This window comes from Sceloporus undulatus, chromosome 4 (genome assembly GCF_019175285.1).
Source record: "Sceloporus undulatus isolate JIND9_A2432 ecotype Alabama chromosome 4, SceUnd_v1.1, whole genome shotgun sequence".
NCBI classification, from domain to species: domain Eukaryota; kingdom Metazoa; phylum Chordata; class Lepidosauria; order Squamata; family Phrynosomatidae; genus Sceloporus; species Sceloporus undulatus.
The window spans coordinates 135,765,375-135,782,156 of NC_056525.1; the positions used below are offsets into that span (position 1 = coordinate 135,765,375).

At 50.5% G+C, this 16,782-nt stretch overlaps 1 protein-coding gene and 1 pseudogene across 1 annotated transcript in view; one reads left to right on the forward strand and one right to left on the reverse strand.

The window, feature by feature from the left end:
- The window catches only part of LOC121927768 (histidine--tRNA ligase, cytoplasmic-like), a 250,341-nt gene that overhangs the window by 131,562 nt on the left and 101,997 nt on the right, over positions 1 to 16,782 (forward strand).
- On the reverse strand, positions 784 to 14,814 carry LOC121927763 (annotated as a pseudogene).

Sequence of the window (16,782 nt, forward strand, 5' to 3'; positions counted from 1 at the left end):
TGATCTGATAGATTGCAGGATCCATGTCAGAGAGTAAAAGCATCCATTTTAATTGGATTTTTCATGGTATTCCTTTAGGGGCTGCAGAATGGTCTCCTTTCCAAATCTGGACCATTTAAAAACATTTGGATTATCAGGGCCCTGGGCATGCTGTGTTTCCATGAGAGCTCAGAGGGAAGTACAAAGCGTATTATTGGCTGCGAAATTGGGTTTCCTGAAATTCTGAGAGTTGCTTGTTAATTTATTTCATTTCATTTCAAATAAGGTCAGCCCTTATAGCTACAACGTCTGCTTGGAAGCATAGGCAATAAGTATGCCAGTTTTCAAAGGGAACATGATACTCATGTGGCAATGGGTGCAAAATTTGGCTCTTTTTTTAAAAAAAATCTCTTTCTTTTGAAAATAAGTTATTCAGCTTTCAAGACAACAGTGTAGGTAAATAAGGTTTCCAGTGATTGGAATTAGGATACAATCCCGTAACTAGCAAGAACAGAGCATGTGAAATCATAAACCCTGCAAAATAGATTGCACAAGAAAGGGGAGAAGTTCTGAAAATGTACATAATTTGTACAGTTTAAATTTAGGACAGGGTTTGGATTTTAATTTTAATTCAGTTATATAAACTATACAATGCCCTGAGTCGCTAAACCACTGCTGTTGTTGTTTGGTGTTGTGTGCCTTCAAGTTGTTTCTGACTTATGGCAACCCTGGGGTTTTCTTGGCAAGGTTCGTTCAGAGGAGGCTTACCATTGCCTTCCCCTGAGTCTGAGAGCATGTGACTTGTCCAAGGTTCCATAGCTGAGTGGGGAATCGAAACTTGGTCTCTAGAGTTGTGGTCCAACACTCAAACCACTGCACGGCTGATGGGAATGATAAGATATGACAACCCTATTTGGGCTAGTACATTCCTATTTGCATGCAGAGACTTGAATTCAAAAGATCCCTGGCTGGACTTTATCTGTGTCATACATACACACACAGTCCAAAGTCTAAGACTGAAAGAAAGAGTATGAAGGTATTATTATTATTATTATTATTATTATTATTATTATTATTATTATTGACACTCTTTCTCACCCAAATGTTAATCACTAAGCTCTGATCTGAACAAAATGAAACCTTCTCGAACCTGCTAATTTCTAATCACAAAGTTAAGGTCAAGTGAAAAAACCTCCCATCCAAACCTGGTGTCATTTTGCTTTACATCCAAACAAATGTGGGTGGTTTTTTTTCATGTATTTTTAAATCTTTAGGTGAGATATTAAATAAATGGATTGGGTATTTTTGTTTTGTTTTTTGCATGCTCCACATTACCCTCTTCCTCACTCAAAAGAAGAAAAACCTCTTTCTGGTGGGAGTATATATCCCAGTGGGCTTAACGCAAGTATTTTTCCCCCCGCTTTCCACGTTTTTGCATATTGTAGCCATTTTGCTGTGCTAAAAAGATGAGAAAACACACAGGGGTGCACTTGAAACATTCACACAGACCAAGAAGAGAATGACTACACCAATTACAAAATGAATCTCTTGCTAAAGATTTACTGGTGTGTGCAGGACACGGCTGCTTTGACTTCCAGGCATCCAGTCTCTATTCCTACTCCACCCAAGCCTGTTTGTTCCACAATACGAGACAAATTGTTCATTTAACTTTGGATGACCTGGGTCAAACTGTCAGCCATGTGGTATCTTCCCTTCAGTGACTCCACCAAAACAGTAAAAATTTCACCTGCGTTCTTTTGACTTTTGTTTCATTCCAAGAACAATCATTTGTTCACAGCTTGCAATTATTTCCAGTTTCATTGCAAATTACAGCTGGAGCCTTGACATTATAGTCATACTGAGTTCACCAGACTTTTAGGAAAGGCAGATTGTAGAGAAGTCCTGTCGACCAATTTGTGCTGGGCAGAACAACTTGTTGGCTAAGACCAGAAATCTCATTCTAGCTTCACCATCACCATGGACAGCTCTTTGTCATCATCTGTACCTTCTTACTGGTCAAGAGCAAGCATTATTTCAGATTATTGTTAATAATCATGTTGTCATGTATATCACAATAGGTGGTCATTTTCTTCCTCTTCCCAAAGGTAGAGAAGCTGTTCTTGGTCTCCTGTTCCAGGAAGAGGGGCCCGTCTTTACTAGCAGGCATGGTTGGTGTCCCTGGAATATATACGTTGTGTTGATAATCCAGAGGCGAAATGTGCTGAGAGTACAGAGGGCCATACCGAGGGGTCCAGACACTGTTGGCGGGCCCAGATCCCTTCTGAAGTTCTGTAAAAAGAAAAGTAGCATCTATTGACAAAAAGAAAGCTGATGTGAGAAGGCAGCATATCAGTCATCATACATTTTATAAAACATATCTAGCTAGCAAAATTCCCCATCCTGTTCCCAACAGCAGAGTTCAGCTTGGATATAACTCATCTAAGACAGCAAAATAAATATTTTAAGGACTTGTTTTATTGCATTTTTATATCCCACCTTTCTTCCAAGGAGCTCAGGGTCGCATATAGGTCCCCCACTTTTCTTAGTGTTCACAACAACCTTGTAAGGTAGCTGAGGCTGGGTGACTGGCTCAAGGTCCCTTAGCAAACTGTTTAGCTGGATGAAGTTTTGAACTTAGATGTTCCCACACCTAATCCAACACTCTAACCACTATGCCAGGCATAGTGCCCCCTCTGCAGAGCCATCCTTGCCACTGTGAACCCTGTGATCCCTACACATCTGTCCATCATTGTTCAGCCTATACAGTATTATAATTATAGAATCATAGAATCATAGAGTTGGAAGAGACCGCAAAGGCCATCCAGTCCAACCCCCTGCCAGATCAAAGCATCCCCGACAGATGGCCATCCAGCCTCCGTCTGAAGACCTCCAAGGAGGGAGACTCCATTACACTCCAAGGAAGTGTGTTCCACTGTCGAACAGCCCTTACTGTCAGGAAATTCCTCCATAATGTTGAGGTGGAATCTCTTTTCCTGGAGCTTGCATCCATTGCTCTGGGTCCTAGTCTCTGGAGCAGCAGAAAACAAGCTTGCTCCCTCCTCAATATGACATCCCTTCAAATATTTCAATAGGACTATCATATCACCTCTTAACCTTCTTTTCTCCAGGCTAAACATCCCCAGCTTCCTAAGGCATTCCTCATAGGGCATAGTTTCCAGACCTTTCACCATTTTAGTCGCCCTCCTTTGGACACGCTCCAGTTTCTCAATGTCCTTTTTGAATTGTGGTGCCCAGAACTGAACACAATATTCCAGGTGGAGCCTGACCAGAGCAGAATATAGTGGCACTATTACTTCCCTTGATCTAGACACTATACTTCTATTGATGCAGCCTAAAATCACATTGGCCTTGTTAGTTGCCGCTAACAAGATTTATAAATTTGGTAAGACTGGGGAACTGGAAACCTTGGTGGAAGCTTATCATCAACTCATAAATTACAGAAGCCTTTGAAATAAATTCTGCAACTCTAAAGGCCAAACTCACCAGCGACTGGAGTAACCAAAGTGCGCAACCTGTCATGGTCTTTCTGGACTCCTCTACGAACTCCTCCAACATCCTCTAGGCTCTGTGAACTATGTGGGGAGGGAGAAAGAGGAGCAAAGAAACAGAGGAATCTTAGGATAGATTCTCTTTAAAAGTTCAGCAAAAACAGTTCTAAGATTAAATGAGTCAAGATGGCCGCTAGTACCTCTTCAGTGCTGATTGCTTAGATGGCAGCCAATCTGCATTGGGCTGTTTCACCTGCAAATGAGAGAAAAGAGGGTGTTGAATATAATATCCATCTTCATGACACTTGACCCAACAGGCTCTTTACAGTTAAAGCAAGAACTAACCATGCTTTACAGCACAAGCATTAAAAATCAGATGTTGTGGTTTTATTATTGAGATCTCTTAAACAACGCTCTCCCAAAATACCTGACTTGCTTTCAGCACGAAGACACCAGTGAGTTTCATAGGACAAATATTTAACACTGGTTACAACATACTGTCAGTCCCACCATTCCCTTAAAAATAACATTCTGGAAGTCAAGGATTGTGGAGTACAGTCCAGAAAGGAGCGCAGATTGTGCTGTGTACCAGCCACTACAGGTTGCAATGCAGTGTCTGCACCAGGGATGGATGTGGCAGTCGTGACCTGTAAGACGGGTACTGATGGAGACAGATTTGTAGGTCTGCTTTTGAAAGCAGGGAGAACATCAGAAAGAGCAGTATAAACAGAAACTTACACCCGTTGCCTTATTCACACATAGAAGAAAATCATCTGATAATAACTTCACACTTGACTACTGTGCACTTGAGGACGACTGGTGATGAATATGCTGAACTGACTCCATTATCAGTTGATGCTGCAGGCATCAATACATTCGTGGGTATCAGTCCATGTCCAAGTACAATTATGTGGAAATCCCTAAGCGGGACTCATAAAGCTCAGGTTTGCACATCCTCCCTAAATGGCCTTGGCAATGACAATGAGTTTTTGTGAAAGGACAAGACAGCCCAACCTTGTTTCTACCTTGGCCCCTAAGTCTCACTCCCTTTCTTTCTGGGACAGGAGCCAGCACCCAGTGCTCCAGGCTTTGCATGACCCTGGCCCAGAGGTCTTCACTTAAACAGCTAAACTTTGGAGGGCTCCAGTGTCTTTTCTAAGAAGACAATCAAAATAATCCCACTAGAATGTGGATAGAATCTTGTTCACATGCAAGTCAAATATACTCAACATACTTTGTGGGGAGGTGGGGTGCCAAAAAAACCACAAAAGCTGAGATATGTGATGGGGAGTGTATCCTGAAGGATTTGCATTGTTGGCTATGTGAATTACCAGTGCAGATGGACCCAGGATAAACCAGGATAAAAGTGTCCATGTGTTGAGCATGTTTTGAATAAATCCGCATCATTGACTCCATCTTTATTCATCACGCTGACACATGTGGGCAACAGAACTCACAGAGATGCACACAGATGCGGTTCCAATTTAAAAAGCAGTGTGAACAACAAATTGGGAATGTGCGACTGAGATTATTTACAGAGTCATGCTGCAAAACAAAACATGTAGAGAATGCCTCAGACAGTTCTGGGTCTTCCTTGCTTCCTTGCCTGCTGCTTGTGACTTTTCAGGCCTGGAGAAATAATGCAGTTTGACACCACTTTATCTGACATGGTTCCATCCTACAGAATCCTGGGTTTGTCACTTTGGGAGGCACCAGTTGTGGTATAATTGTTTGGCCATTGGACTAGGACACTGAAAGACCAGGTTTCGAATCCTGGCTCAGCTATGGAAACCCACCGGGTGGCCTTGGGCAAGTCCAGGGTGACCACAAGTCATCCTTTCCCAGGATATGCCCTACATTTACATCTTCTATCCAGGAGGAATCCCAATACGTCCACCATTTTGAGCCTGACTAAGAAGCATGAGTTTACATTCATATGTTTCGAGCTTTTATTTGGTCACGTCCCACATTTTCTTGAACGCATCTGAGCAAGTAGACTTTAGTCTAGGAAAGCTCATGCTGCCAATTTCTTCCTTTCTGTTAGTCTCAAAGGTGCTACAAGATCTCTACATACTATGTTTTGAGGTGCCCTGTCCTTTAAGGGGAGGTCTGGCCCGCTCTCCTGCCTGTTGTTGGGTGGGTCTGGGGTTTAAAGCCCTCTGAGGGGAAATATTCCCCTGGGCCCTATTTGAAATGCCTTCCTCGCCACAGGTGCTGTGGGGAGGTGAGGGGCCACAGAGCCAGGCCTTGGCCTTCCTCTAGTCCCTTGCTGCCTGGCTTGGGGCGAAGGGAAGGCCTCTTGAAGGGCCTTTTCAAGGAGCCCTCATTGGTATTCTGTTTCCCTGGCCTCCTCGCTGCTTTTGCCGGAGTGATTCTCTTTTTTTATTTTTAAATCTTGGTGTCAGACTCGCTGGCTTGTGAAATGGAAGCACAGTTCGCTTCAGCTTACTTTGAAAATCCCCAATTATTGTCCTATTGTTATGCGCTTTGACTTAATATGCCTGCCTTGTTAGCATGGGGGTCACGTAGTGAAGGCGGGGTGGAAAAACCGAGTTCCCGTCCTTCCCTCATCTCTTCCCAGCTCCATCCTTCACTCCAGGGCTGTGCAAAGAGAGGCCTACTTTTGTATTTTCCATCAAGTGGGCCTGAAGCCAAGGCCCTGGCGGGGTTGGATCCAAAACACACTGCAGAAACAATCCAGTTTGAGACTGCTTTAACTGGTCTGGCTCAGTGCTAGGGAATCCTGGGAATTGTACTTTATTGCAACACCAGAGCTCTCTGACAGAGAAAGTTAAATGTCTCACAAAACAACAGTTCCCATCAATCCCTAGCATTGAGCCAGGACAGATAAAGCCATCTCAAGCTGTGTGTTTTGGGACTCTGAAACAGAGGCGACCGGAGCCAGTTCTGAGGGAAAGACCAAAACTGTCCATGGCGGCTCACTGGGCCTCAGGTGGCCTTTTTGTCTCATTTGGGTGGGAAGAGGCTTGAGGCAAGCAAGGGTCCAAGGGCTTTCTCTTCTTCCGAAACCCTGGCAGGCCGAGTCCAGGGGGTGCATCCACACTGTAGATATAGTGCAGTTTGGCACCACTTTAAGCGCTGTTGTTGTGTTGCAGCTTCAAGTCATTTCTGACTTATGGTAACCCTATTGTGGGGTTTTCAGGGCCTTGGTTCAGGGGAGGTTTGCCATTGCCTTCCCCTGAGGCTGAGAGAGTGTGACTTTCCCAAGATCACCCAGTGGGTTTGATGGTGGAGCAGAAATTCGAACCCTGGCCTCCCAGTGTTGTAGTCCAGCATTCAAACCACTCTGCCTTTCTGGGTTCCTGAAGTGCTGCAGCTCCATACTTTGGGATGGAGACCTGGGATTTGTAGTTTTACCAGGTCTCCTCAGCTAAGGAATGCTGGTGCCTCTTGTTGCTGTCTGCCTTCAAGTCATTTCTGACTTAACAGTGACCCTGAGGAGAAATCTATCATAGGATTTTCTTGGCAAGTTTCTTCATAGGGGGATTTGCCATTGCCATCCTCTGAGGCTAAGAGAGTGTGACTTGCCCAGGACCTTCAAGAAAAATGTGGGCCATTCCAACATAAATGCTAAAAACATTCATAAATGCAAATTGATGCTTCTTAGTCATGTTAAAAATGGAGGACATCTTGACATTCCTCCTGGACAGAAGGTTGAAATGGAGGGCCTGTCCTGGAAAAGGAGGATGTCGGGTCACCCAGTGGGTTTCCATAACTATGCCGGGATTCGAACCATAGTCTCCCAGTGTCCTAGTCCAACACCAAAACCATTACACAAGGCTAGTGCCTCACAAAACTACAAATCCCAAGATTCTGTAGGATGGAGCTATGTCAGGCCTCTTTTCATAGAATCATAGAGTTTGAAGAGGCCACAAGGGCCATCCAGTCCAACCCCCTTTCTGCCATGCAGGAACTCTCAATTAAAGCATCCCCGACAGATGGACATCCAGCTTCTGTTTAAAGACCTCAGAGGCTGGATGGCCATCTGTCGGGGATACTTTGATTGAGATTTCCTGCATGGATGGCCCTGGATGGTCTCTTCCAACTTTATGATTTTATGAAAAGGGGCCTTGGGGTGGCAGGGGGGACGGGCACCCCCCTTTGGCCATAGGTGCATCTACACTGTAGAAATAATGCCATAGGTACATCTACACTGGCCATAGGTGCATCTACACTGGCCATAGGTGCATCTACACTGTAGAAATAATGCCATAGGTGCATCTACACTTGCCATAGGTGCATCTACACTGGCCATCTACACTGTAGAAATAATGCCATAGGTGCATCTACACTGGCCATAGGTGCATCTACACTGGCCATAGGTGCATCTACACTGTAGAAATAATGCCATAGGTGCATCTACACTGGCCATAGGTGCATCTACACTGTAGAAATAATGCAGTTTTTTTGGCTGAGGGCCTTCCTAAATCTGGGAGTGGGGTTGCCTAGGAAAGGGTCAGAACAGAGCTCTGGGGCCACAGCAAACTACAATTCCTATAATTCCACAGCATGGAGCCATGGCAGTTAAAGTGGTCTCAACCCAGATTATTTCTGCAGTTGGATGCAGCCCTCATGAAGGGTCCCAGGCCCTTTCAGAAATGCTCTGGATCTCCCCTATGTGGGGCCACCTCCCATGGTGGATTTGGTGGCACTGCTGTTCTCTCTTGGGTCCGCCGGAGGCAAAGAGATGTGGAAATCATAGCTCCCTATTCCAGGTCACTTGTGGGAGTTTAGAACTGACTGGAACTGAAATCACATTAACATATTAGACAACTGTGTCCAACCATCCAAGGGGAAAATGTAAAAAGAAGAAGAAAGGCCTGTCTCTGGCTCATTTTTGAAAAGGGCTGTGTGGTGAAAAGTGGGGGGTTTTAAAAGAAAATGTTTGTAAGTGGATTATACTTTTCATCCTTATCCATCCCGGGTAATCGCGTTACTGGGAGAGAATTTCATCGGAGGGAAATTAGACGCTATTCATTTATGTGTTTAACCAATGTTGTCATTTTAAAGTATAGATATATATATATATAAAATAAATCCCTTTCCCTCTGTCAGATTTTGAATTGAGGAGCCCATCTATTCTCTTCTTTTTACACCCTTCCAGGGATCAGCTCTTGGAAACGACAAGGCGTTTTTTGTCTCCCCCACAAAGCATCGCCCCATCTTCCCTTTCCTCTTCAATGACAGCAGAGTTCAGCATTAATTTCTGCCAAAAGGGCAGGCAGAGGATGGCAAAGCCTGGCACAGACAAAATGCCCAGCAAGGTACCCATCCTCTTCATCCTCCAGTCCCACTTTCTGCCACCTTCCCTTCCTTATATAGGAAGGGGACAAGGTTGAAGGGGCTCTATAGAATCACAGATTTGGAAGGGGCCATCGAGGACCATCAAGAAACACACAAATCCCCTTCTGCCATGCAGGAAATCACAATCAAAGAATCTCTGACAGATGGCCACCCAACCTCTGTTTAAAGATCTCCAAAGGGGACTCCATCACTTTCCAAGGCAGCCTGTTCCACTGATGAACTGCTCTCGCTGTCAGGAAGTTCTTCCTAATGTTGAGGTGGAATCCCTTTTCCTGTAGCTTGCATCCACTGCTCCAGATTCTGTTCTCTGGAGCAGCCGAAAACAAGCTTGCTCCCTCATCAACATGACATCCCTTCAAATACTTAAACAGGGCTATCTTACCACCTCTTAACTTTCTCTTCTCCAGGTTAAACATATCTAGCTCCCGAAGTCTCCTCATAAGGCATGGTTTCCAGACCTTTCACCAACGATTTCAAGGTAGCTCCTTCAGGAGATGGATTTCACCTCCATCTGGGGGATGCCAGCTCTCTTACCTGATGCCCCACCTGACACTAAGACCAGGCCTCCCTGCTTAGGCCTGGGCTGAACCCAAGTTGGCCAGATGTCCTCCTTTTCCAGGACACATTCTCCATTTCGGCCTTCTATCTAGGAGAAACTTCAAAACGTCCTCCATTTTGGGCATGACTGAGAAGCATGGATTTAAGTCGGCAGGAGTGGTTTTAGCTTTTATTGAGTTACATCCTCCTTTTTTGGAAGGTTTGCTGTGCTTTGTCCTCCTTTGAGGTGAGGACACCAGGTCAGAGGGCCTGTGGCTCTGCATACAAGTTGACCCATGAAAGGAGGACAAGGAGGCAATGTGGAATGTAAGGCATTCCAGAAAAAAATGTAGGACACAACCCAATAAAAAGCTCAAAACAATATCACAAAAAATCCATGCTTCTTGTGTGCCCTCAAGTCCTTTCTGACTTATGGTGACCTTATTGTGGAAGTTTCTTGGCAAGATTTTTTCAGAGGGGGGTTGCCACTGCCATCCTCTGAGGCTGAGAGAGTGTGACTTGCCCAAGATCACCCAGTGGGTTTCCATGGCCAAGCCAGGATTCGAACCCTGGTCTCCAGTGTCGTAGTTAAATACTCAGACCATTGCACCATGCTGGCTGTATCCATGCTTCTTAGTACTGCTCAAAATGGAGGGCATTCTAGAATTGGCTGGGGTGTAGGACATGTCATGGAAAAGGAGGATGTATTCGGTCATCTTCCTCTTGGACAGAAAGCTAAAATTTAGGACATGTCATGGAAAAGGAGCACATGTCTGGTCACCCTGCTCTGGGACAGAAGGCTGAGATGTAGGACATGTCATGGAAAAGGAGGACGTGTCTGGTTATCTTCCTCTTAGACAGAAGGCTCAGATGTTGGACATGTCATGGAAAAGGAGGATGTATCTGCTCACCTGCTTGGACAGAAGGATGGAATGTAGGACATGTCATGAAAAAAGAGGACGTGTCTGCTTGGAGTCAGAAGGCTAGAATGTAGGACATGTCATGAAAAAAGAGGACGTGTCTGGTCACCCTGCTTGGAGACAGAAGGCTAAGATGTAAGACATGTCATGGAAAAGGAGGACGTGTCTAGTTGCCCTCCTCTGGGACAAAAGGCTAAGATGTAGGACATGTCATGGAAAAAGAGGATGTGTCTGATCACCTTCCTCTTGGACAGAAGACTGAGGTGTAGGGCATGTCCTGGAAATGGAGGACTGTCTGGTCACCCTGATCTGCGACAAAAGGCTGGTATGTAGGACATGTCATGGGAAAGGAGGATGTGTCTGGTCACCTTCCTCTTGGACAGAAGGTTGAGGATGTAGGATCTGTCTGGAGCAGGAAGCAAACCCCTTTTCCTTTGCTTCCCAGGAGCTTCCCAGCCAAAAGCTCCCACCTGTAAGCCGCCTTGGGTCCCTCCTGGGAGGAAGGCGGCCTATAGAAATCGAATACAGTAGTAAATGAAGCCTATCTTAAGGGGGGGCCTTAGGAGGAGGCGATGTGGGTCGCTTGCCTGGGGCTAGGGAGAGGCAGAGGCATCAGGCGAGGCGATCCGTCATCCCTTCCGACAGCGCCCGCTTCGCTGCTGCTGCTTCTTTTTCTGAGCAGCGCTTCCCGCTAATTCAGAGCGAGCCTGTCGTTTTCCAAAATAATTAACGGAAACGCCGAGAAGCCCAGTAGCAGAGGAAGAGGAGGAGGAGGAGGAGGGCTCTCTCGCTCTCGCTCTCTCTCTCTCTCTCTCTCTCTCTCCTCTGCTGAGGGTTACTCATGTCGACGCTGCCACTTGATCAAAGGGCCCGGTAATTAGCTTTAAAAAGTTGCTGCTCCGGAATGTAGCAAGACTTTCCTGCATGCATTGGATAAAGTGGATTTTGCAGAGCCAAGCTCGGGAGGCAGGCCAGGGTTCGAGTCCCACCTTGGCCACGAAACCCACCTGAAAGGCAAGTCACACTCTCTCAGCCTCCTCTGAAGAAACTGGCCAAGGAAACCCCTTAGGCCGCCCTAAGTCGGAAAGGACTTGTTAGCACTGAGAGACCGAAACAACATGCAGGCACCTGACTAACATCTCCAACTGTTTGGTTTGGGACATCTTGCCTGATGAAGAAGCCCGTGGAGCTTCGAAAGCTTGCAACAAGTATATTATGTAAAGTGTACAAAGGTATTCTCTGAAGATGCCAGATGCTGGCGAAACGTCAGGAATAAACTCTTCTAGAACATGGCCACAGAGTCCGAACCCCCCCCCAAAAAAATCAAAGGTATCACTGTTTGGTGGGACCCCCCCCCCCTTGCGTGTTTTTTGTAGAGAGACCTTTGAGACTCACTAAAAGAAGTTGGCACCATGTTTTTTGTGTAGACTTCAGTCTACTTCCTCAGAGATGCATTTGAGGAAGCTCCTGCTGCCCAGCTCTTTCTTTCAGAGAGCCTCAAAGGTGCTCTAAGATCTCTCTGTGTCCTGGTTCTACAGATTAACACGGCTATATCTTTGAATAATAATAATAATAATTAATAATAATAATATGCATCTGAGGAAGTAGACTTGGGTCTAGGAAAACTCTTGCTGCCCACTTCTTCCTTTCAGTGAGTCTCAAAGGTGATGCAAGATCTCTCTGCCTACTGATTCTAGAGACTAACAGGGCTATCTTATCTTTGAACCCTGACCTATGCCTGGAGTGCGAGGGGTCTATGGGGCGAGTCCTGCTCTCATTTCCCCGGACCCTTTCCGGACCCTTCCCCTTCTGTGTGTGTGTGTGTCTCAGTTACCTGCCCGGCGTTGTTGTTGTTGGTCCCCGGGGCTTTCTTGGCCGAGTCGGGTGTTGCTTTGTCGGGCGCCTGGTTGTGGCTCTTCTTCTTCCTCCTCGGGGGGCTGCTGTAGGGCTTGAGGAACATGAAGTCGCTCTGGGCGGACTCGGGGCTCAGGCAGACCTTGTAGCAGTAGCCCGGGGGGCCCTCCCCGCCGCCGTTGTTGCCCTGCTGCTGCGGAGGCGGAGGTGGGTGGCCGGCATTGTTCTTGAAGAGCTCGGACCCGGGGGGGCGCCGACGGGTCGCAGGAGCAGCAGCCTCCCTCCTCCCGATCCCCGGCACTGCATTCCCCATCCTCCCCTCTCCCTTGGATCCAGGGCGGGAGGGCGCACCCGAAGTCCCGGTCCTTGCGGCACTTGACGGCAGTGAGGACCAGGATGGCGACCAGGAAGGTGAGCGAGACGGAGCCCAGGGAGACGATCAGGTAGAGGGTCAGCGGGGAAGAGGCGGCGGCATGGCTGTCCTCGGAAACCGGGAGGACGGGGAGGGTCTCCGGGAGGCCGTCGACCAAAGAGAGGAGGAGAGCGACCGAGGCGGAGAGCGGCGGCTGCCCGTGGTCCCTTACCTGGACCAAGAGGCGGTGTCGGGGGGGATCCTGGTCGAGGAAGGGCCGGGCGGTGCGGATCTCTCCGGTGTGGAGGGCCACGTTGAAGAGCCCGGCCTCGGTGGCTTGGAGCAGCCGGTAAGAGAGGCGGGCGTTCTGCCCGGCGTCGGCATCCACCGCGGACACCTTCCCCACCAAGTAGCCGGCCTCCGCTCCTCGGGGCACCGCCGCCAAAGTCCCCTCCGCCGCCAGGGAGCCCGAGGCGTTCCCCGGGGGAGGCATCAGCAAGGGCCCGACGATGACCGGGGGGTTGTCGTTCTGGTCGAGGACGAAGACGGTGACGGTGGCGTTGCCGCTGAGCGGCGGGAAGCCGGCGTCGTGGGCCAGGACCATCACCTGGAAGCTGCGGATCTGCTCGTAGTCGAGGGAGCGGAGGGCGTACATGTGGCCGCTGTCGGCGTTGATAGAGACGTAGGTGCCCACCGGCATGCCCTGGATGGAGCGCCCTTCCTCGGCCAGCGAGTAGGACAGGTAGGCATTCTGCTGCCCGTCCGGGTCCCGGGCGCTGACCGAGCACAAGGAGGCCCCCGGGGCGTTGTTCTCCAGCACCGAGACGCTGTAGGAAGGCTGCAGGAAGCGGGGCGCGTTGTCGTTCACGTCGGAGACCGAGACGGAGAAGGCGGCGCGGGTGGTCAGCGCCGGGGATCCCCCGTCTTTGGCCGTCAGGGTGAGGTTGTACTCTGCCACGGCTTCCCGGTCCAAAGGCCCGGCGGTAAGGAGGGTGTAGGAACCGGGGAAGGCCGGCTGGAGCCGGAAGGGCCCCTCGGGCGGCTCCAGGCGGCAGGTGACCCGTCCGTTGTCGCCGGAGTCTCGGTCCTGGACGCTGAGCAGAGCGATGACGGTGCCGGTGGGGGCGTCCTCCAGCACCGGGCCGGAGACCGGGGTAAGGCTCATCTCGGGGGCGTTGTCGTTGACGTCGAGGAGGCGGACCAGGAGGCGGCAGTGGACGGCGACGGCGGAGGGGCCCCGGTCCTTGGCCTGGACGTAGAGCTCGTGGAGGCTGGCTCGCTCGTAGTCCAGCCGGGCCTTCAGCCGCACCTCGCCGCCGCGGGGCTCCACGCTGAAGAGCTGCCGGGCCTCGGGCGGAGCGTGGCCGCTGAAGGAGTATTCCACCTCCCCGTTGGGGCCCTCGTCGGCGTCGCTGGCGTTCAGGCGGACCACCAGCGTCCCCGGCGGGGCGTCCTCCCGGATCCGGACCGAGTAGGAGCTCCGCTCAAAGACCGGCACGTTGTCGTTGGCGTCCAGGACGGAGACCGAGAGCCGCGCTGAGCCCGACCGCTCGGGAAGCCCGCCGTCGAGGGCAGTGAGCAGAAGCCGGTGGCTGGGCTGCTGCTCCCGGTCCAGGCTCCGCTCCAGCACCAGCTCGGCGAACTTGCTGCCGTCGCTGCGGCTCTGGACCTCGAGGGCGAAGAAGGCGTTGGGGCTGAGGCGGTAGGTGCGGAGGGCGTTGGAGCCGGCGTCGGGGTCCTGGGCGCTCTCCAGCGGGAAGCGGGAGCCTGGCGCCGCCGACTCGGCCACCTCCAGCGCGTACTCGGGCCACGGGAAGCGGGGCGCGTGGTCGTTGACGTCCAGCACCTCCACCTCCACCCGGTGCAGCGCCAAGGGGCTCTCCAGCACCAGCTGCAGGTGCAGCAGACACGGGGCTCTCTCTCCCGAGCCTCCGCCGCCGGCCTCGCAGAGCTCCTCCCGGTCAATCTTCTCGTTCACGAAGAGGATCCCGTTCTCCAGGTTGACCTCCAGGTGCTGCTTGGACCCCGCCCGGGAGGCGATCCGGAACCGCCGCGCCGACAGCGCCCCGACGTCCAGCCCCAGGTCCTCCGCCAGGTTGGCCACGAAAGCCCCGTGCTCCAGCTCCTCCGGCACCGAGTAGCGCAGCTGCTGAGAAGAGCCAGCCGCCGCCGCCGGAGAGCCAGCCACCGCCAGCACCAGAGACGTCGCCAATATCACCAGCATCAGCCCCAAGACGGGGCCGGGAGCAGGGCAGCCCCGGGGAGTCCCGCCGCTGCCTCCCGCCGCCTCCGAGGAAGGCATCGGGAGGCGTCCCGCTCGGCTCCGGAGCTGCCTCCCTCTCCCTCGCTATCTCTCTCTCTATTCCAGGGACTTGGACTTCCCAAGACTTGGAGGCTGGCGGGGAGGCGGCGAGCGGGCTGTCTTTTCAGCACCGCATTGGCGGACAGCGCCGTCGAGAGGAGGACGGGCGGCCAGGTTAACCCCTCGCTGGCCGAAGAAGGAGCAGGGACCCCGCGATCCTGGGGCTGGGAGGCACCTCAAGGGACAGGCAAGCCGAACCCCCTCTGTCATGGCAGGAACTCACACACAAACTACCCCCGAGAGACTAAATATCCTAGAAGCCAAGCTGGAAGAGACCCTAAGGGCCATCCATCGGACCCCTTTCGCCATGCAGGAACTCACAAACAAAGCACCTCCGACAGGTAGCCATCCAGCCTCTGCTTCAAACAAGCCTCAAAGAAAGAGATTCAAACACTCCCCCAAAGAACTGTAACTGCTCTCACTGTCAGAAGTTCCCTAATGTTGAGGTGGCATCTCTTTCCTGGCGCTTGGATCCATTGTTCTGAATCCATCCTCTGGAGCAGCAGGAAAAAAGCTTGCTCCTCCTCAATATGACATCCCTTCAAATACTTAAACAGGGCTGTCATATCACCTCTAACCATCCTCTTCCAGGCTGAACAGACCCAGCTCTCCTCATAAGGCATGCTTTCCAGACCTTCACCAGTGGTCGCCCTCCTCTGGACACGCTCCACTTGCCAACATCCTCTTCTTTTTGAATTGTGTGCCCAGAACAACCACACGTGTGTTTTTTTGTTCCCCAGAGGCAGGGAGGGAGGAAAGGAGAGAAGCTCTGTTTGAATTCTTACCCCCGGGAAACTGAAATCATCTGCATGCCAGAAAAGGTCAGCTCCCTTCCCTAGCAAGCCGAAGGGTTGAGCAAAGGCAGCCCAAAGATGGAGAATTGGTGGCCCCTGACAGGCAGGAAAACCTCCTTTGGCCTGAAGCCAACAAAGCCGGGTCCCGGCTTGTGTTTGCTTCAGCCCAAAGGAGGTTTTCCTGCCTGTCAGGGGCCACCAATTCTCCATCTTTGGGGCTCTCCCTCCTAAGACCTCTCCCCATAGAAGCCAAGTTCCATCCCCTTCTCCCCAGATGTCGGATCTCCCCCTTCCAAGCCCCCGAAACACATCGGCAAGCAAATCCTCCCAATCCCGACATCAGCCTCGGCGCATGGATTTAACCTTTACCAGATGGTTAAGCTCCGACAGAATTGATTACATTTCCCCGCACACCGTTCCCCTTGTAATGCTGATATTATTATATATATATATATGTTTTAATTACCGGAGAAGGGGATTACAAACCCAGACAAGACGGATCAAGGCGGAGGGCGCACAGACACACACACCCCGATCCGATCCGCCGCCAACAGGAACACACACACAAGGCACACTACACAACACAAAGACACACACACTCCTGGGGGATCCCTCCCTGCTCGCCCTTGGGGTGCACTACAGATCCCACGCTCCCCTTCCGCAGCATCACAAGAAGATGGGGGCTGGAAGGAAGGAAGGAGGGTAGGAGAGGGATCTGGAGTTTGAGCATCCATCCTAGGGATCATGCCTCTTGGGCTGGGAGACGGGTCTCCCCATAGGATTAAACAACCCACAGAGACAGGAGAGGGGGGCCATTTATTCATCTCCAACCCCTCCAACTTTGTTAGCTCTTCGTTTCCCAAGGCGTCCTGGAAGAGGAGCAGAGCGCTGCCCTGCGGCGATCAGCGGCATTCAAGAGCTTCAGAGAAGTGCAGAGAAAGTGGGGCAAATGAATGGGGGAATAGGAGGCTTCCTTGGGACGACAAAGACATGGCTCTGCGAGTCTGGGAAAACAGTGGGCAAAGGCACCTTTGAGACTACCTTTGAGATCTAGCCGTGTTAAGTCTCTAAATTCAGCATGTAGAGAGAGATCTTGCAGCACCTTTGAGACTCACTGAAAGACAGAAGTGGGCTGCAGGAGCTTTCTTAG